The sequence below is a fragment of the Meleagris gallopavo genome, chromosome 7 (assembly GCF_905368555.1).
Source record: "Meleagris gallopavo chromosome 7, MGAL_WU_HG_1.1, whole genome shotgun sequence".
In the NCBI taxonomy this organism is placed as follows: Eukaryota; Metazoa; Chordata; class Aves; order Galliformes; family Phasianidae; genus Meleagris; species Meleagris gallopavo.
This window is the reverse complement of record NC_139410.1, coordinates 30,417,388-30,440,218: the sequence shown is the minus strand read 5'-3', so window position 1 is coordinate 30,440,218 and position 22,831 is coordinate 30,417,388. Positions and strand designations below refer to the sequence as shown.

Genomic DNA, 22,831 nt, shown 5'->3' with positions numbered 1-22,831 from the left:
CACAATAAAATTGAAATAGCTTAAGCTTCTTTCAAGACTTTGGACCCAATCCTGATTCCCTGGGAATCACTGGCTTCAGTGAATGGAAGGTCAGGCTCCATTTCACAATAGCAGGATTTGTAGTTTCTCCTCCCTACCTCTGCCAATAGCTAATCAGAGCCCGGTATAGAAAAAGCTGTTGGGTTCAGGTCTAAGATATGAATAGGTCTCTCGTGTTTGAAAGTCACAACAACTGGGCAGCTGGAAGTAAACTGGGGGGCTCCTGGTGGGCAGCTGTCCACTGCACAGAAATGACTATCACAAGAAGAGCAGCAAAAAGGAGCAAAATAAAAATTAATTGGAAAAGAATACAGAGGTGTAAAACAGGGAAGCAGAAGGGCTCTTGTTCAACTTCAGTTCAAACATTCAAAAGCAAACTGATCAGATATTCAGGCCTATATCATTCTTCTAGCCATTGTCTTGGCTAGAATACTGAAAACAAGATGAAGACTAAAGAAACATGAACAAAAGCGTGTAAAATTATAATGACAAGAAAAGACCAAAACAGATCAGATGAGAGTATCAGTAAAAAGAAGGACACAGTTCCACAGTGCATCACGCACCTGCTTTCTGTTCCATTCTTACAAAGCTCTTTACCAACATCTGTTACTAATGGACCAACATCCTGTAACTGTCTCCAAAGCACCAGACAATGGAACGAGGAAACAAACAATAGACTAGTATTAATGACGAGAAAGGGTTGTGTTTTAATTAATGAATTCCCTTCGTACTGATCAGTTAGTCCACAGTAACTTGAGAAGTGGTTTCTTTTGAGAGACAGATGATCATACACTGCATCTTTACACTTTCTTACTCTACTTTTATTTGCAGTTCCTTTTGGTGATTCTCAGTTTCCCTTTTCCATTCTAGTCCAAAATCTCCTTTTCCTTACAACTGAATTTACCTCTGTCTTTCAAGTTTTATCTGATGGCTCAGAGCCGGTCTGTGACCCCATCCCCAACTGTTAGTGTCCCCTTTGTTCTGAGGGGCAGCCACATGGTCCGGGCACCATTCAGGTAGGGAACCCACCTGCTGGGTCTCGGAGTCAGCTTGGCTAGCATTTCCTTTCAACACCAAGAGGCCACATAATCACTTTGTCACTTTCATGGCACCTATTTTACTGCAAAGGACTCTCCCTTTTAGAGAAACCTCTCATTCCTTAATTGCTGTCTACTAAGACCAGCTTGTTTTTCAGCGTAGATTAGCTTTGGAGTTTATATAACCCTTTGGCAGAGGAAGACTTTTATATGAAATGCACAGAATTAGTTTCACGAGATAAATCTTTCACCTCCATCTTTGACACCAGTATCTTATACCTGTCAGTGCAGTCAGCTGAATCTATTACCACCAACACCAGTTAATGAATGTGGCAAACTAAGCTTAGACTGCAGTGCAGTACTGTGCGGAAAGGCACCGAGAGAATAGTCAACCCACAGAAAAACCGTTAGTGACAGCAGAATGGACACATTGGTGGCACCATTAAACCCCATTTGTTTTCAGTGGATTTCAGGATTCCCTCAGTGACTGGACTATTCACCCATCCCTTGTTCCTAAAAATCATGCACATTGCTCACAATACATTAATTAAGCTCCACCATCTTAGCCAGCTTGCTCTTTAGTTTTACAAGTGAAATAGTAACTTTAGTCAGGGCATGAAGATACCATCTCACGTTCATTCTTATATGACTATCGCTACTGCTATACCAGATTGAAGCAATTTCCCTACATAACCTTTTCCTACCTACCTTACTTTTTCTTTGTGTGCCATTTGAAGTAGCTTCATATCCAAGAAGAGCCTTTCCAAGACTGAGATTTGAATTCACCTCCTTTACACCTTCTGCAATTTAACATTAACATCTCATTCATCGTGTTGTAGTTTATATTCATTAAAGGAATAGAAGGAACCTGTCTTATTTAAGATATCTGTGTCTGGAGAGTCAAACAAGTACCAAGCTGTTACCTGACAGTCCCACCAGCTTTCACTGTCTTTGGAGGAGAAGACTAACCATAGACACAGTGATAAAGAACATTTTGTAACTTGTTAATTACGTATATATCTATAGGTATCAATTACAAAAGGTATGCTTACAAATATGAATTCATTCTCGTAAGAGTCTTTACTGAAGTTAATATTCCCATGGAGCAGAAGAATTATAAGACAGTATCTTCCTAAGTTATGGTGCTGAGTAGTCAAGAGTCCTGAATTCTACTATCATCTCTTCTTCCACATTTTGGATATTTTTCTTAATAAAATAAAATAAAATAATTTCCATAAGTCCCAATATCTGTTTAACAATCCTTCACCACCTTTCATGATGTCTGCAGTTACAACACTTCTATCATAAGCTGATTGGAACAAATGTGTCTGGGTGCCAAGTTTTATTTTAAATAGGGCCTTTGATTAAAAAAAAAAGTGGATACAAATAGGAAAAGAGGGAGGAAGGGAGGAGGAGGAGGGAGGGAGGAGAGGAAAGGAGGAAGGAAGGAAGGAAGGAAGGAAGGAAGGAAGGAAGGAAGAAAGGAAGGAAGGAAGGAAAGAAGAGAAAGAAAGAGAAGAAAAGAAGAAAGAAAGAAAGAAGAAGAAAGAAAGAAAGAAAGAAAGAAAGAAAGAAAGAAAGAAAGAAAGAAAGAAAGAAAGAAAAGAAAGAAAGAAAGAAGAAGAAAGAAAGAAAGAAGAAGAAAGAAAGAAAGAAGAGAAAGAGAGAAAGAAAGAAAGAAAGGAAGGAAGGAAGGAAGGAAGGAAGGAAGGAAGGAAGGAAGGAAGGAAGGAAGGAAGGAAGGAAGGAAGGAAGGAAGGAAGGAAGGAAGAGAAGAAAGAAAGAAAGAAAAGAAAAGAAAGAAAGAAAGAAAGAAAGAAAGAAAGAAAGAAAGAAAGAAAGAAAGAAAGAGAAGAAAGAGAGAGAAAGAGAGAAAGAGGGGTTTCATTTTCTTTGTTGTTTTAATCACTTCTCTTTCAAATAGCAGATGATGAACTAAACTACAGGGTTTCAGTGCTAAAGCTGAAATATTATAAGCAGTTCAAATAGCTGTGGATTCTTCCCATCTGTCATGGACTGCAACTGAGCATTATAACAGAAAAGTGATATTCGTTTCAAACTAAAAATAAATCATCAAGTCAAGCCTGTATCTCTAATTCTATGTACATTGCCCTAGCAGTGACCTTCCCATGGCCAGGACAAATCATATTCTACAGGGAATTTGTAAATTCATTCTTCATGCTATTTCATTTCTGTTCTCTTCATGAAAAAAAATTCTTCCTGATAGCTCATGCTTGAACCTGCTTCAGATTTTAATGATAAGCTTCTCTCCATCCCAGTCTAGTCAGACTGTTTTCATATTTAAGATCTCTGAATTTGGCTATTAGAAGTTTCTGAGTGCTAAGACACAAGGAGCTAATGGTTGTCCCTAAAGCATCAGCATAAACAGATGGAAAAAATAATGGAATCTCTTTCTAGGCATGGAAAAGAAGCAGGGAAATATCCTTTCAAAGGTAAAAAAGGAAATGCAAAGAGAACATCAGCATATGTTTTGTATCCTCTTTGGAAGCCTAAGCAGAAAAATTCTCTTTAGAGGATTTCTTCACCATTGCTGCATGAGGCAAAATCAAAGCTGCTTTTCTCTTCCACACAGTTTATTCAGGCCAAGCTGCATTCATTTTCAAAGTTAGATTTATCTTGCCATAAACTTCCTGACAAATGGCATCCATTTTGAATAATCTTCATTCATAAATGTGAATAGTCTCATTAGTTAATTTGTTACTTGTTTGGAAAAAAAGGCAGCACAAAGCAAATCTAGTTAATAGAACCTACTAGAAGAAGAAAACAACAACTTCTTTCTCATTTTAAGATAATCTCATCAACGGTCCAGAAAAAGGAAGTGAAAAAATGTTCTGCACAGTGGGCTATTACATGAAAACAAAGTATTTGTACTATTTCATCTTGCTTTATATTGCAGTAAAATAAACATATTTTTGCTTAAGACATGATTTTCAGAGTTGGAAATAACCAGTTTCTCACAGGCAACAACTGAAAAAACAGATATTGAGAATATGTGAAAAAAACCCAGGCCCACAGTACCTTTTGTGCCTGGAAACAGAAGTGCCCGAATTTACAGGCTCTTTAAAGCTATTCTTTATGTGACAAGGTCCAAGGCCAAACAAGATGTTTGTGTTTGAATCTGGGAAAGAACTCAGGCTTCCCAGATCCACAACTTACACAAATTATTTGCCTTTGTTTTCTTGCTCCACGAATGCTAATTTGCACATACAAATTACTGGTGAGCACCTATGTCCATACGTATTAGTGGGAGCAAATTCAGGGATTGCTTTCCCAAAGCTAATTCATGAATTGAAACTTATAAGAAAGTCTGCACACAAAGGATATGTTTCTGAATATAAAGAATCACAATTTCTAATCAGTTTCATTGATGCTGAGCATTTCTGGTAGCCATAGTAACAGGCACACACAATAAATGGTGTTTTGTTTAATCAGTTCATGAGAAAGAAGTCTGGGCATGGTGAATCAGACTGAATCAGAAACAGTTTCCTTTACTACCCTCATCAAAATAACTTCAGTGTAACTAGAGGACGATTCAAATCAGCGAGACAGGATAAGCCCATGAAATCCAGCACTCAGTCCTGTTTTCAAACAGCCCTCTCAGAAGCCCAGATTAAAGTTTTACTTCTATTTCAAAGACAAGGGTTTATGCAGGATAGGGTTTAGTTTGAGGTTCAGATTTTATCTTGCTGGTACTGCAGGTACTTTGCATCTGGCCAAAGTCCACAAGAGACATTACAGATGTTCAGAGCCTAGAGACTCTCAGTAATTTCAGGCTCACACTAAAATAAGTACGTGAGGTTTTTTTTAACTTCAAATGGGGAAATATGTTAGACTTAATAACAGTACAAATAAAATCCTCTTGCTGCAGCTAAAATACTTTAAGGCACTGGTGGCCAGAATCTGCTTTGCATTTGTGGAAAATAAATATAATTAAGATATAGTCATGCAATTTTAAAGAGAAAAAAACAAAAAACAAACAGGTAAATTGAAGAGCACCAAGGAAGATGAGGTTTTCTGACACAGATATTCTTGGAAAAGAAGAATAGAAATGGCATCCATGGGGCAGGCTCTGAACCGATAGTAGACATAAAAAGGGCTACTTTTGAAGTATAAAGATCAAAAAATATTTTTTTCAAGTAATAAGATCTCTTTCAGGTGGATTTCAGCATAATATGAACATGTTTTCCATAGCATGGTAATAAAAATAAAACAGTGCAATAAAACTGCAATTATAACTCAGTCAGTCATTCTCGAGTTCTCAGTTTAAGGTCAAAAAAAGCTATGGTCAGTGTTGGCAGTTTTTAATGTCACCATTTTACCTGATGAAAAGTTTTAAAAGCATTGTGAATAATGAGGCCTTAAATAATTTGGTGGCTGTGGTGACATCATAACAAATTTAGTCAGGAGGCTGTGATGTAAGCAGAACTGCAGCAATTCTTTCCAGAATGTCAGTTTTTTAAAGGAGCTTTGGGAACATGGGTGGAGAAGAAATATAAAGAAAATCTTTTCTTTTTATCTGTTTTCAATTCCTGCTCAGGATTTACCATATACTTCACTCTCTTTTTAAATTGTACCATATCTTTCTTTGATATTCCTTCCTAAAGGCACTAAAAACAAATCTGAACATTATCACATCTACTGCTTTTATCATCACACATTTACCAATAACTCTTTTTTTTCCCAAGAATAGTTTTTTTTTCCTTCTCCATTGAGTATTTCGTCTTAACAGCTCCAACTATTGCTAACTTCAATGTATTAGAGAATATCTCATTGCAAACATCATGAGATAGATAAGACAAAAACAGATGCTCAGCATTAGACAGCAACAGATGCAGGAATGACATCCTGAGCTTTCTCTCTCTGTTGTGCACAGCTTTCCATGGTAGTTTAGTCACTAATAGGGCTTCTCTGCCCACGGCAGGACAAGAAGATGGGATTGCAATCAAATATACCAAAGCCACAGAAAAAGGGGAAACAAAAGCAGAAAAAAACCACTGTGCTCTGAAAATCACATTCCATGTGGACATCTCTTTGGTAATCACAACACACCGAGCTGCTCTATTTTAACATCTTTGTAAGGAGTTGCTTCCAGTGAGAGGTTACATGTTATGAAAGACTATACTCTGTCAGAAAAAAACATCAAACACTTGCTGTTCCCCATCTTTCGTTTGAATCCTGCTATGACTCCCATTGGTATCAACAGTGTAACTGCAGGGAAACACCTGTATGTTTACTCATCTCGTTTCATCTGTTCAGTTCAGTTACAGAACCAAATTTCCACTGCAGTCTCTGCTTTTTACCTCATTTTCCATCTGAGCTGGCAGAAGACCAAGGAGGTCAAGTGATTTGCTCAGGGTCACATAATGAGTCAGAACCTTGTGCTCAGAGTAAATCCAGGATCCTGCCCGACTCCGGCACTCAGGGCTTGTCTGCTCAGAAAACCACACGAGTTCCAGCTGTTTTCCTTTTTCACAGACTGAATATGAGGAAGTTTGTTGAGAATCTGCCTTAAGTACAAATTCAGCCAGCAGCAGGCTTTCTGTGGTCAAATGTCGGATTTAAAGTACCTTCAAATCAATATCCAATACTGGGTGCTGTTCTTTTCATTTCTTATCCTCTCCAAATATCTGACCTTTCTCTTTCTTGAGGTTACTCAAGAAATCAGGAAAGTTTTTCTGTTATTTGGTTGTCGTCATCATGGAGCATTTCCTGCAGCCACTGGATCTGGTACATGGAGAAGCTGCCTTGCTTCTGGCCTACAGTTGTAGCCTAATGTTGCCAAATTACAAGCAAGACTCAGCATTTCTGCTGAACATCACAGATATAAATGAATCTTCATGTCTCAAGTTAGAGCTCATACAGGTTGCCGAGGACTGCTGAAGGGAAAATGAGTATTATATATATATATATAATGCTTACTGCAGGAAGGAGGGAACATTAGGATAATTAGGAAATTATCACTGCAGCTTGAGGGCCCTAATTTCTTGAACATATTTTCTGAGTTAATAGTTTTGAACTTTACTTGGGCAGTGGCTGAAATCTAACTTGCGTGGGAGATGACTATAGTTCCAAAATAGTAGGATGATAAGGGAATGCAAGGCTACCTTACCATCAGTGCAAGTTCTGCAGCGAGTTAGAGAATCTAGGTATGCATTATGTAATTAATCATTTATAATGCTAATTTAGATTAAAGGCTATTCCCAGTAAAAACGCTGCCGAATACATGTAAGAAAAATATATATGTTCCAATAGCATAGATGAGGAGCTGATGATTTGCTCATCAGTGGTGTCAGCCTAGGTAACTGAATGCTATACAGTTACACCTCTGTCATTACTGACTGTCTTACATGGCCATAGTGCCAGATGAACATGAAGAAGTTACAGACTTTCGAATCTGAGAACAATTTCTTTTTATGGAATATCCCCATAAAATGGATATCCCACACTTCTTTTATGTGCATCACAGAAGAGAACATACATCTCACCACATTCTATCCACTAAAGTAGACATTTTGGTCAGTCCCTCTTTTATCACCTTAACTCTCTCGGACCTTTGCTTCTGACACAAATTTAGTAAATGTTCCTTAAAAAGCTGCCAAAAGAAAGAGACTTCAACACCTCCCTACAGGCTGAACTATAGCCTGACCTAAATTCATCAGTCCTGTCATCACCGTGTTCCTGTAACTAAGAAAACCCCAAAGGTGGTCAAGGATTGTCTTCAGAGAAGAAGATACTTTCCTCTTGAAGAGGTACTTTGCATTCAGATGGTAAGTTCTCTCTACATGGTGTTTGGTGTGTAACTTAGCCTTGTTTTCCAGCAGGTGAGAGATTGCTTTCTGCACACCAATAGTGCAGAGAATGTAGACTGCATCACTCAAATACAGATATAGAAAACCAACAGCTAAAAAGATCACCTTCAGTGTACTAAATAGAAATACATTCTGTGATCCTCCTCTAGGATCAAACCAAAGAGGCTGCTCTCCATCACCTGCCAACATGAGCATGAACGTGCTAACCCTCAGGAAATGCCAGCTACTGAAAATATAGCAACATACATTCTTGGAAATACAGACTGTCATGAACATATTAAACACGTCATGCCATGACACCCTGTAGGTTGATGAATAAAGTGCAAGATCAATCATTTTAATTGTATGTTGCTCCTCAGTGTGCTAGCAAGAGTAACAACTGTGGTTGACAACTTTGTTGCTCAGAAATCTAAGAGCTATGATACCATTCATGAGAACTGGAGCAAAAATATTCTGAATTTCTAATAAAGAATGCCAGAATGAATTGCTTCAAGCAGGAAAATATGCTATTTTCTCCATGTTCCTGATGTTATTTATTTTCTGAATTTATTTTCTCTCTTTCAATTAAAAATAATAATAATAATAATAAGGGAAGATCACTGTGAATACCTATGTGTGTCTGTATATCTCTGTACGTGTGTGAATGGATACATGCATATGTTTATGCATTAAAGGCTTGACAGATGAATACACCGTGTGCATGTTTTCTCCCAGGGAACACGCTGAGAGAGAAAATGAACCTTGTATAAAGGACATAATGCACAAGGCTTAATGCATGGTGGGAAGAGCCTCTAGGGAGGAGGTTAACACAGGAGTCTGGAACAAACCACCACCATGGCATTCATGAAGATTTCTGACATGATGGTAACCTAAATTTGCCTCCAGTAAACTCTTCTTAAAAAGCACCAGAAAAATTTCAACTTCGTAATTTCTTCGGAGTTGACACAGAGAAAGTGAGCTCACATTTTAAAACTTAAAACTCAAGACTGAAGAAGACAATGGCCAACTCAAAGCTTTCATGCACAAAGCTCTCATTCATATTAAATGAATATAAAAGAAAATGTTAATTCTCCCATTGGCCTCAAGGTCGTCTGCCACTCCATTTTTTCCATTAGTACTGCTCACAATCTGAGTACAACATTTGCCTTGACAGTCTGAATTTGAGCTGAAACTCAACATGTTATTATCTACCAAATAAATTCATTTTTTAAAACAAACATGACAGAGATGGATACACTGATTAGGAGATACTTTGTATTGGCAATGAATATCTCAGTTATGAAGAAGCTATACTCATTTTGCTCCCTCAGAATAGTTACTCTGTTTGACAAACGTTGGCAACTCCTCAGCTGTGAGGAAAAAAAAACAAAAAACAACAACAAAAAACCCACTATATGAATAGAAAATTCAGTGAAAAATTATTCTTACTATAGTGCTGTAGCTTAAATGTAATTTCAATGCACATAAGGGTCATTTTACATTGTTAGAGTTCTGCAGGGGCTCCTTAATTATAAATAAAAACAACACCTACATTTTCCAAATGCTTTTTCATTTTAAATTGGCAATAATATCTTCTGCAGAGCTAATTAATCAAGCAACACAAAGCAGATGAATATGTAGTTTCTTTTCCTGCAGCACAAACACTCTTTAGTTTATCTAACAGTCACTCAGAACTTGTGCTGAATCAGAAAAGGAAGAGCAAGCCAGTTCTGAGTGCTCCATCTGCTACAGTGTTGCTAACTCCCAGGATTTTATTGCACCTGTGGTATTGCTTTCTGTTTTTCTTCAGGCCTGTGCTGATGTAATCCTGAGTTGGCATGTGACCTTTTGGGTGGAAAACTTGTCAATGTGACTTGGGTGTATCCTGAAGATGCAAAAACAAGAAGTCAAATAAAAAGAACTTCACATGTATGGCAGCTTCAAATTCTCATGATTTAAGCAAATCTCATGATTCTTTGAAGGCTGACTTATGAGTAAGGAGGGGAAGCTTGCACTTGTGGTTGGTGCTGCTTCTGTTCTTTTAGAAATAACAGCAACAGAAAACTACCTTGAGACATCCCAGCACTCACAATCAGTAGAGAGGCCATGTGCAGCGCTGTCCGGAATCCCTGGAAGAGGACAATGTGAAAAAATCTCCACAATTTCCTAATAATGGGATTATTTATTTATAACACTACTCCCAGTCTGGCACTGTGGCAGAAATAAACCCAGGAGCTCACACCGCCCATCAGAGTTATCCCTAGAGAAAATGTGGAGTCTCTTCTTAGAGCTAGGACACAGCATTTCCTATTTCCTCCAAAAAAATCTTGGAAGCCCTGGATTTCAGGATAGTGTGTGCCTAGGGATGTCCCTTCATTCTCTCTCCCTCCTCCAGATGGAGGGGATAATGCACACGCAGGTGGACAGCCTTACTTGCAGATACAGAGCAGCAACTAGACCCAGATGATTACCACTTCATCCAAGGTTTTACAGATAGAATACCCTTTGCCTCCAGATGAAATTTCTGTAACAAATGAAATTTTGCATCTGGCTAACAGAATTCAACAGGATTTTTGTCTGAGTGAAATTTTCAGTTGTTCTCTAAGAGAAATAATGCAAGTATTTTTAAGGGGCTGAGTTGCGCATCAAGAAACAAGACTTGTAAATAAGGAAGTACTTTGGCTAGCACAGAAGATTGATACAGCACCTGACAGCTTTCATTACGTAAATGTAATTTATTTCAGCAAACAAGTGACTGGAATCATGCATCATTTCTGAACGCGCTGACCCTCAGGTTTACATGGTTGGCTGCTATGGGTTTGAAAACAGGAAGCTCCAGCTGTAACACGAGTGACCCAGACAGCAAAGAGCTAGACACCAAACTAAATTGGAAGGCAGGAAGTCAAAGTTCATGCTCATACCACAAACAATACAGAAATAATAAAGTTCCTCTGAGATACATTTGGCAAAGCCAAAAGTCATTGTGAGGTATAAAATATAAAAGAACTGATAATATAAACGTTTATAAAAATCTGAGCAAAGAATAAATTGCCAACAGCGTTCCGAAGAGCTAACTCCATCCGCATACGTTTTCATAAACACTAGAGGCACACCATAAATTGAGCACTAACTCTAACAGGATGCTAACTCCCTGGAGTTCTTTTAACTAGTCCATTCAGCAGCGCTGGGGTTTGGTTATTGTTAGTCTTTGTTTTTCTAAAGCTCGAATTGAGCTGCCACTCAGCACCAGGATGCTGCTGCAGCCTCTGTCCCATTAGGCACTTGTTTCTGGTCTTCTGGCACTGACAGCACTTTCTGCCTCTCTGGTGACCTGCTTCTCAGTGCTTTTGATCTCCAGAGCCTTCCACGGGCTCACAGCAAGCCTCTACAGCCCACATCCAGAAATATATCACATCCTGTGCACATCACAAGTCCCCAGCGATTTCCCCAACAGTTACACTCAATCTGTTGCTGTTCCCTTCTGAGGAGCCAGCTTCTGCACCAAATGTCCCCAGACTCCTGCCAAGGTAATCAGTTTGATCACCAGCTGTGTATTCCTGCTTCCTTTTATGACTCCTCTGCATCCCTGTGTTTTACAACTGCTTTTCATTTGCTACAGCCTGCCCCACAGCCTTCTGCTCAGAAAGCTGAAAAGTAATTTCTGCCCTTCTCTCCTAAGGAATAACTATTCTCCCCATTGTACCTACGGAGAAAAGGGAGTCAATAATGACAGCATCCTATATATCCTATATAAAATACTTCTTGTGGATAGGAGCTCCGTTTGAAGACCATCTAGAATTTTGCATTCTGAAAATTGTTTTATGCTCCTCTTAAGATAATGGACCTGTTTTCAAAGGCAGTTTTACTGCTACTATTTACTATTTATTTTGCCAAGACAACCACTCAACTGCATGATTTGGTGCTGCAACAGTGTAGTAGAAAAAGGCAACTGTGAGCTAGTTTAGAGTGTGAGATAAACTTGTACCTTCAAGTCCATTGATCTCTAGTGAAAAAGTGATGTGCAAATCTCTGAAAATCAAACACAGCATTCTTAAGTTGTACATTCAAAGACAAGCAATCATTTTAAAGCTGCAAGTGTACAGGCTGAGCTTAAAATATGAAACAAGTTGAAGACCTAGGGACAGAATTTGCTTGTCTGAGGCTATTACTCTGTCTGATGCACAGTATTAAGATAAATGAACATGCTGGAAAACATCTCAGTAAAGCATTCAGTCCAGCTTAGTTTATCTCAGTTAAATGCCAGCTTTGCATTCTTCAATAAATGTCACTAGGAGAGTTTCTACAGTTTCTGTAAACTTTTTTGATATATTTTCATTGCTATAAACCTCTTCTTTCACATGATTCCAATTAAGGTAAAAAAAAGCTTACAGTCTCGGGGGAGGGTGGGGAGAAGGGAATTGGCAAACTGGGTAAATGGCCTTAATGAAAAGCTTATTTTTACTTTGTTTGGCACTTTATATTTTGCAACTTAAATTGTGACACAGTTTCAATTTTTTTCCTCACTCAAGTAATTTGCAATACTGTTTCCTGAATTTGCAATTTCAATTTGTTCATTCTGCTCCCTAAACTTATCTTTCCTCTTCATAGTGAAGGCTTACAAAATCACTCGAACATGCCTCGCTGTGTCCCAAATAAGATCAGTGAGAATTCATGCAGAATGGTCTGTACCTTACCTCGTTTGGCATAAAGAAATTAGAAATGTTTAGGAAGGGAAAATGATAAATATCCTCTGTGTTTAATTGTGAAGATAGACTACGAAAATCACTTCAGGGGGAAAAAAAATAATTCTCATTGTAGGACTTGGGCCATTCAGTGTCAAGAAAATGTCAACTGCATTCAGCCACCCAACCTCAGCACCTACACCCAGTGCCTGCAAACTTCTGGAAAAAGCCTGGCCCTGCAGCCCTTCTGTGGCACAGCACGCATTTCCCATGGGGCAATGCCAGTGGGCAGACACAGGCTCTTTTGAGATCCCTTTGGAAAATCACAGTTGTTTTCTCCAAAAGGCAGCATCTTCAGACTCTAAAAAGATGCTCCCAATGGGGGAATTCAGTAACAAGTAGATGAGTAAACATGGTCATGGTCTGTGTCTGAGAATTCTATTCTCTTTTTAACTGGACCACAGCAGTTCTGCTATATGTCAATGGAAGAACTGCCTTGGGCAAAATGTAAATCTTTATAGGAGAAGAAAGTTTTATAGGTACATCTGTGTAAATTATGATGAAAAGAGTATCTGGTGGTAGAGCTTACGTATTGAGTAGTTTTGTCCAGATTTTTCCCTTACATAACTTGAATAAATATCCAAACGCATATACACAATGCTGAATTTTTTCAAGTTTTTAACCTCAAACATTCCTCCTGATTTTATTTCTCTCTGCATCCTTCCACAAAATGTGTTCTTGCGGTGTTCTTGGTTCTGCTGTTCTGTCTGAAATGGCATAATTTGGGTTGAAATATTCCTAGGATATGTACAGCACAAAGCATACTTTGCAGCTAGCTCCAAATCTCAGTGAAGACCACACAAAAACCAGAGAAAATGAGAAGAAGCATGAGTTTCCAAGTATTTTACAACAGCAGCAGTAGCTTATTTTCCTCTAATTTGAGAATGAAATAGCAGCTTGGAGCAGATCTTTTTCAAGGACAGAGGGGAGAATTTTTGTGAGTTACTGAATCAGACAAGCAAAGCTCACCAGGAATATGGAACACGCTCAGATCCCTCTTCCTCACACGTGCTCTATCCATCAAAGGAAGAGGAGGCCTCACCTGCCAAGCAAATGTTTTATATTGAACTGGAGGGTTCCAAATGTCTCATGAAGGTGTCAGATAAACAGAAGGAGACAGGAGAAGGTGACAGGATGCTCTCACACAAGTGTTGCTTTTGTTTCAAAGATGAGTGACAGACAAAGAATTTTCTCCTGTTTATAATGTAAGACAAAAACATCTAAGCCTATCCAAATCAGATGCCTATGCAAAGTATCTGTTGCACAAGATCGTTCCTAAGACAAAGTATCAAAATTAATTTTGGATGTGAAGAGAAATCCTATGAAAACAGCATCTATTATGCTTCTAAGAATGACATTTAATAGCAAAACCAATCCTACAGTAAGAATACTTCAATAACTTCACTAAACGTTTAACTCTACTGATCAATGTCATTGCTCCCTTATCGATTTAATTTCTTTTCCTCTATAAATAGTTGTAGCAGGTCGTTATTGACCGGCCATTGCTTGCTTTCAGTGGATTTAATAAACGTAATTGGTACACATTTAGTTTCACACAAAATTACTGTGTAAACAGATCTCCCCAAAAGAAGCACAGGACGACAGAAATCAAAAAAGCCCAAGGGATAGCCTGTGTCACGCATGGGTTTTAAGATACATTTGAATGGTTGAAGCTGCTGTCTGGCAATACAATGGCTCCAATGCAGTGATCTTGGGATGCCAATACTCAGAAATGACAGGAATCAAAAAGTTGCTTATTGTATCACTGAATAAATGTACTTGTTTCTTAAGAAGGACAGACATTTTGCTGGTTTTCTAGCACTTCCCTGCTATTTCCAATCTACTCACTTCAGCAAAGAAAATGTAAAGTTAAGCCTGTGTAAGGCAGAAATGAAAAGTTACTCCAAATGTTCTTGCTCTGTAAATCAGCAAATCCGCCCCTCTCCTAAAAGCAAGATTTCACAGTCAATTTAAGCTGATCTGAGACTGCGCTGCTCCTGAACAGAGCAATCCAACTTCCTTTTATCTCCAGCTGCGTGTTCCCACCACTTCCCTTGTGCGGGCTCTAGAGATCATACTGCTGAAAGATAAACAAGATCAGCTCCCTCATCCTACTGAAAACTAACACTGAAAATACTTAGTTTTTAGTCATTTTCTGAAGAGTTGAAAGCAACCCTTTCAGTAGCAATTTGCAGTTAACGCTCACATAAACTGATTTTGAAACCTCAGCATTACAGAGAAAGAGAACTGAAAAATAAATCACCAAACTGGAGAAGTATTAATATTTGAGCAAGAAGTGAGATAGCACAGAAAAACAGTCAGTCTCTTACCAGTAATTGCGGCACTTTAAAAGGACAGTTTTTATTCCAGTTTAAAAAAAAAAAGTCTAGTGTGCACAGACCCTTATGTACAAGAACTGAACTACTAAAATGAAACAAACTATGGCAAAAGTCTCAGCTTACATGAGAAAAATAATCCAAAGAAAAAGTCATCACTAAAATGTTATTTTCCTTTTATTTCTCTTTATTATTTTTCTTACTTGATTCTTCTTAAAACAAATTATGTATTTTTTACTCTTGCAGCAGAATCTTTACTTTGTGAATTTTTGATCAGATACTTTTTGCTAATCCTGCTTGTAAAGTAATTAGATACAATCTTCTTTCTCCTTTTCTATTCTCTCCTGTTTGTTAAATTTTATCTGTGTGGTACAGTGATAATAAGCATACTGTTCCTTTCTGATGTTTATCTCTTGTGGTTCTGGTTTTATCTATCTAATATGTGTTGTAACAAGAGAAAGTGTACTTTTTGTGGCAGATAAAGATATGACAAAAGAATAATGTAGAGAAAAAATAGGTTGCTTTAATTAACTTAACCATTGTCAAAGGTTTAATGTTTGCATTAGAGAACTGAATTAACATCACTCTGGAAAAATACATATGAATTAATCATATCAAAATGCTTGGTTGAGTTCTGAACTTCCAAAAACCATCAAGCTCAGAAATGGAATGTATGCCAACAATACTTTGTTGACCCTGTTCTAGTTCTTGCATTTTATAAACAGACTGGTTATTGATCTAAATATAGAACTTGTACAGACACTAGCCCATCTAAATGAGGTGTATATGCAGGTGGAATCCACAGGAAAGAGTTAAGAGTTTCCAAGTGTCCACATCTTGTCAAGAGTAAGTTAATGTCATTTGTGAAGTCTGCTAAAACGAGATTTTATTGCAGTCATTTTCATAAGATGGCCATACAAGTAAATGCCTTTAATTTGTGAAAAACAACCAAATACTAACATTTGATTAATACAGTCCTAAACTTGATTTGAATTGACTACTTAGGAACCTTAGATAATCTTCCTATTACTGATCTCTGTAACATTTGCAATTTCTTAATGTACTGTCCATTTGTAATGTCATGATGAATTGAATTATTAACAATCTGACTGAACATACAATTTTACCTTTGCAAACTGATTTGTGTAATTTTTAATCTATTCACACTTTTAAAATCACCCAACATATGTAGATTATAGAGATTCTATGCACAGAGCAGCAGATGCGGGTGGTTCATCATCAATAGGAGTTGTATGTTTAAACCTTATTTAAACACATAGGTTTTGCACATTACCCTCTCAAATTCAACAGCTAGAGTGAAGAGGACTTTCTTAAGAATTGGCAAGAAAGTCATCTGTATGCAAATAGACTAAATAATTAAAAATGGGATAAGCCTTTCTTTAGGTTGATTATGGCCAGATTGGGGCCCTCAGAGGTTACTCAGTGACTCAATAAACTCACTAAATGTGGCAAGATCTGAAAACACTAGTGGTTTCTATTCTGACCCTTTCTACTCTTTATCTTTTTGCCTGTTTTTTTTATCACGTAGCTTCTTAGGGAAGGAAATATTGCCTTATGTTCGGAAATTGCCCATAGCATTGCAGGCACTACCCAAACAAAGAGAAACAATAAAAGTAACAAAAAGAGGAGGAGGAGGTTTGCTTGACTCCATGCAGAAGTCCCCTAAAGATTCCTATCGAACTCAATAGGATAGTAACCTGGCTTATTCCTTAACTAAAATATCCCATATATAATTGTATTAATATAACCACACTATCAAAATGAACAGAAAAGATGCTTTGCGATGCAATCAAGGGACAACTGAAAACATGTTGGAAAGTTTCAAATTATTTTGTAGACATAGCCACTTAGAAATGTACTATCAGTCAAGTACCTTTTTGTTTTCTGCTGGGATGGATTTAAGAGATCTAGAGTTTCACCTCAGTTCTGCTCCTGACTTCATGATCTTCAATATGATACTGTTATGTATCTCTCTGGGGTCTTCATCTCATAATCTGTAAAACAGAGATAATGGTTTTCATCTCAGAACATTTTGAAATATACAAGTAAAATGTCATACAAATTCAGTGCCATTAATACATATTTTGTTCACTGAGTAAGATCTCAAAATAAAACCTTTCCCTTTAATTGTTTGCTGCAAGATTCCCTCTGCCAGTCTTTAGCAATACATTTTAAGTAGCATACGATAAATTTAAGATCAGCATAATAAAATAAACTCTGTGAAGACCTCATTTTCCCTAGATTTAAAGACAATGAATATTATCTACTGTGATAACATTTCTTAATCTTTACAATTTTACAAAATGCTTGTACCAAATTTTGTTATTTTCTAATATTTCATGCTATGTAGTCTCATTTGTTTCCCATCTAAGAAATACATAGCAAGCATGACATTTCATATTTTAGAAACTTGCCTTCCTGTACCATTAATTCCAACATTATGATTCAGACACATGGTTTCCAAGTCCTCCTTCTAGGCTAATTTATCGTAGTAATAAACCAGCTTCATTGCTTGCTTCTAGTATTTTACATAACAGTGCAAAGATTTTGAAAGCATAGTATCAAGACTCCAGATATCCTTAAAATCCTCTTAATATTTCTGTGGTCTGATTTACATGATTCTACCATCTGCTATGAAAACATCAGCTTGTGACTACTGGTAGGGCACCTCACTGAGGTTTGTTCAATTTTTGTGGATCCTTAGGTGCATTTGGATTATCAGAGAATAAAACATTCTGTTTTGTAGAAATAGAGATCTCATTTCAAAGTATCTCCTCCTTACTTTAGATGGATCTTACTATAAGTTATATAGAAAGTACACAGTTCTTAGAGAATAAAAGTTATAAAAATAGACATAAAAAGAGGACAAGTATTAAATAAGCAAGAGTTATTGAAGATATTGTAATATATTAGCAAGTAGATGCTTTGATATCTCTGGCTAAGGCTGCATTTGCACTTTTATTAATGGTGAGGTGGGTCTATCTCAGCTACTGCTACCATTTTCTTGGGGAAAACTATCTTCATATTTTTAGCTCTTAAGCATGTCTTTGGTTTAGGTCCTGGGAAGAAGATTTGATTCCACATGACTGCTTCTCCTATGATCCAGTTTTCAGTTTCATTTCTGTCTCTGCCCAGTACCACCAACAAAATCAACAAATCTGATATACACTGCATAAAAGTTCACTTGTTATATTAGATAGTTTTCTCAGTGAAAATATTAACATTTCAATAATGCCTCAAATAATGTAATACTAATATTAAAAAAATCTAAATGATTGCATGCAGAAAATCCAAGTACCGTAGGACTCAAAATCACTGAAAATTTTTGCACTGCAGTTAATGCGAGTTCAGATGACGATATACATTGATTTGATCTTTTGATATATCTCCTTCTTTTACAAAATGTGACCTCATAGGACAATCAAAGCTGGACACAACTCTGAGGCCTTTAGTTAAGAAAATACAGCTGAGTCCAGAGTCAGTCATTTAGTGTTGAGAATGCTCGGTGATAATTTTGCCCTAAAGAAGTTATCAGAAGTGGCTTCAAAAGATGATTTTGAAAAAGAAAGAAATCAGTGGAGTTTTATTCCCCAAAAGATACTTTCAATAGAAAGTCAGTTAAGTGAAAAAATCAGGTAATGGCTGCAAAATAATACTTCTAAAAAATTGTGAGTCCATAATGAAATAATATTGCAAGATCCTGAGGAATTTAACTTGTGGAAAGCTCAAACACAGACCTGTGGATCGATCAAGATTCCTCAAGCAGTCCAGTAGCACAGAGTCTAAGCTACAGGGAAAGGAAACATTTGAAAAGCACTTGGATGTCTGCTTTACCATTCAGTTCTACGATCATTGCTTTGAGTGACAAACATTTCAGAACACACGTGTTTTACACAAGGCTTCTAAGACTAGAAATAAAATTGTGTTCAGTGCAGTGCACAGGCCATTTTGCTACTGGGGAATCCTGCTGCTTTCCTTGGTAGCCTCTTTGGCTTGATACATGAACAATTTAAAGACTTCACAATTGTGCATCTGTGGACACAGTCCCAATTACTCCTTGGGAAAATGTTCTGAGGATATGTCCTGGCAAAGGGATGCAGGGCTAGTTTTAAAATGAAATTCCTAAAATGCAGCTTATGAGCTGCAAACACATTTCCAAACTAAATTGCTCTGTTGCACTGTAAAACCCATGTTAGAGTATTTATAAGCAAAATAAAATGCAAATACAAATACAAATAATGCATTTCTATTAAGATAAAGCTATTCCACAGATACACGTACAAAAGTACATTCCCCTAGAGAAACAGCTGCAGTTCCTTCCCTGGATTTTGTCCCCTAGGCACACTTTGTTTGAACAGTTAATGCATAGAAGACTGTCCCTCTTTTCATTGCTTTAATTTTTAGGCTGTTGCAAAGGACTGAATTATATGTATTTGCATTAAAAATGTTCTAAAAACAATTCTACATTTTTAAAGACAAGCAATCAATGTTTCCAAAATGACAGAATAAGAAAGAAAACTAGAAAATGAAGATTGCTTGTCAAGCTGGATTTGTTTCCAATCCCATTCTCCTAATGTACATTATTCCAATCCATTAAAAAAATGTATATAAAAACATAAAAACCCAACAACTAACATTTATGGGAACATTTACAGTCTTAAGTTCACCATACAGAAATGCCATTATGTGGAACAAAAATGTTGTCAGCAATACTTCTACTGTACTCCATAGCTGGCATTTCAGTCTGTCCTTTTCTGCAATTAATGGTCACAGTAATAAGATTTCAAAGTTCAAATCTCTTTAAAGGAGAAAAGCTGCTTTTTCATCCCTTTCTCAAAGCTTACAATATGATTGGCAAAGGATCAGGAATAATAAGACAACTGGTGATGTAAACCCCAGGAGGAACAGAACAGCTTTTGTTCCAAACTCTCATCAAAATCTTGGAAAACTTGCAATAGGAAATGTTGCTGGAATGTAGGTTCTCACTTACGAGTTTGTACATGTTGGGCCTGCTTTATCTGCTATCTCTTACCTGCTTTCTCTCACCTGCTTCAACATTTATTAAACCCATCCCATTTTCTGCCTGTAGCTGAAACAGCTATATCATTAAGTATTTCAAATTTTCTTGATGCTCTAAACACATTTCATCCTCTGTTAATGCATCGTTGTCAAAACTTATGGCTAAAAAGGCTATACCATTTCCACCATCTATACAAGCTTAGTTAGCTGGAGCTTTAAAAAAAATTTCACAGGTCAAAACTCAGAGTTGCAGTACTATTGGCCCTGAGCCCCTAAGTCTTTGCTGCAAACAGAAAGTTTTGCTAGACATGCAGATACTTGTGCCAAAATCTAAATTTTACAAAAGTTTCAGTTGTGTAAACACCAATGTGACCTCCTGTATTTAATTTCCTCTTTTTCTTTTTCTTTTTTTTTTTAATGAAAGAAAAAAAAGAAAGCTTTGCTTGTGGAGAGAGATTGCATTTGCTGTGTACTTCACTGCGCAAGTATTTTCATCAAATGAATTTTTAAGTGTGATTGTCATCCAATTCAGGTTCTCTGGCCTTAAATCTTTCCAATCAGCCTGGCAAGCCAAAGGAGAGCACCCACTCCATGAAAGCTATTTGAACTGCTGTGCTTTTACTGACACTGCATCCACTTACATTTAATGTGATGGAAGGTGTTTGGGGACGTACCTCAGAAGCAAGTCAGGAGACTCCAGGAGACTGTGCTTGCTACTAATGGCCACACTGAAGATACTGTAATCAAAATACCAGCTCATTCAGACTGCAAGTAAAGTTAATGGAAGCACTAGTGATTAATCTAGTTAGCTTTGCAATATAAACTCATAACTGAACTTTTGCAGGAAGCCAAGCAAATAGACCAATTATATCAACTCAATAGATCATTTCTTCTGTAGTCTCTGTTAAGGTGAAAATGAAGAGGCTGGAGTTCTAAATATCTCGTATGTCCATTCAGAAACGTGGTGTGGTTCAAAACATTGCCAGGTAAGAGTGGAAAGAAGGCATGACACAGTGAAGAGCCTGAGTTTGATGTGCTCCCACAAGGAAGCAGATTGGTTTTGACTAGATGCCTATTATACCTTTCAAAAATAGAGACATAAAAGCAGCTTTCTGGAAGGGGGAAATGTTATTTTAGCAATGATTTCTCTAACAAGAACAATGATTTCTCTAACTCTAAAATGAACTTTTTGTTTTAATGTAAATAATTTTTAATATAAATTAAAACTAATGTAAAATCTCAAGAGTCTTTCTGATTCATTTTTTATCTGTGTTGTTGTATGATAATACTCTTTGTTTTCCATTTTAACACAGCTCTCTCAACTCCATTATGAACTCTTAAATTGGAAGTGTAAGATATGAGCCATTCCTCCCAATGTCCTTTGCTGTATTCCAGTTACAGAGTGCTCATAAAATGACCACTGGTCATATACAGTGTAAGATTTCTAATAAAGCAGCTCACCATTACCAGAGATGCTTATAAATTCCACAACATAGCAGGTTCTTACAGATCTCTGAGAGACAGGAACACAAAAAGGGCAATGCACAACACAACAAGAGACACATGGGAACATCACAAACAAAAGTGCACTCTGGTGGGTTAAGTTCTATTAAAAAAAAAAATAAATCTGTAACACAAAGCAGATATATTTACTAGTTACTGGAAGATAGGAAAATGTTTGGTTCTAACATGCATAGTTCCTTCTGCTTTCAGAATGAACTGTGAGTTGAAGGGGATTTTTCAGAATAAAGGACAGAGTGGGAGGAATAGAAGGAGGAACAGGGGGTTATTGTGAAGATCTGATGTTGAGTAGTCAGCAGGTAGGTATCGCTTTGCAAAGAAATCAAGAGGAAAAGGAAAATTACCCCAAAGCTCACTATCATGTCTTTGTTTGCATGCTGTTCAGCCATTCCCTTACCTGATTTCCTGATTTCAGCTTTCTAATTATTTTAGTAATGCTGTCAATGTGATGCCAAAGGGTATAGCCAAGAGCTTTCAGTTAAGCACAGATAGAGAAACATTGTATGATGACAAGCCAGTTAAACAGTTCCCTGAATTAACTGGTGCTGCCTATCTGAAGGCTATAAAAATCTTGCCTGGGCCTGCAAACTTTCAAGCCTGCATCCTGCCTATCTCCCTGCCCTGGGGAGCATCTCTGTAAGGCTCATTGTTAAAGAGCAGCTCTTTCAGCAAAGGATCACTGCAGGAATTTAAGCCTTATTGGAGAGGATTATCAGAATTCATTGTTTTGATGTTTGTTAATTTCCAGGTTTAAGAGAAGAGGAGCTAACAGTTTATGGCATGAGTTCATTAAATTGAATTATGAATTCCTTACTGTCCATGGCAAGATAATTTTCCAATGGAAATAATTTTCAAATGGAGTTTTACAGAGTTCATGCATTGAAAGTTCCCCAAGATATCCTCTGTCTAAATATAATCTCTTCTGCACCAAGCACTCATTAAGCATTCTAAACATTACTGTAAGTGTACGAAGACCTTAATATTTTTTGATACATAACATTCGTTTAAAGAAACCATTAGGGAAATATTTTGTAACCCTGTACTTAACTAATAACAATATATGAGAACCAGTTACAATATTTACAAGTGAATTAGAAGTCAAGTTTCCTTACAACTTCCTCCGATTGCTCATCGCTTCTGCAAAGTTCACGTGCGCTTAAATTCATGCGCAGTTACCTTGGAGTACTGACATAGATTTCTAAATTTCACTATAAGCATATGTCAGCTGCAAATCCTCATTCAGCAACAGCGTGCTCTGTTTGTTGGTCCTCATTATTTTTGAATTTGTATGTTGAGTGAACATTCCA

General features: G+C 37.2%; 1 long non-coding RNA gene across 1 annotated transcript in view; it reads right to left on the bottom strand.

Annotated features, from left to right (window-relative positions):
* Positions 1-13,118: 13,118 nt before the first annotated feature.
* LOC104911841 (uncharacterized) overlaps positions 13,119-22,831 on the bottom strand; it is a 73,749-nt gene continuing 64,036 nt past the window's right edge. Inside the window, exons 3-4 of the long non-coding RNA XR_014884549.1 lie at positions 16,858-16,978; positions 13,119-13,669 (exon numbers count right to left, since the gene is read on the bottom strand). This is a non-coding gene — a long non-coding RNA (uncharacterized LOC104911841). The remainder of the gene's footprint in view (positions 13,670-16,857; positions 16,979-22,831) is intronic.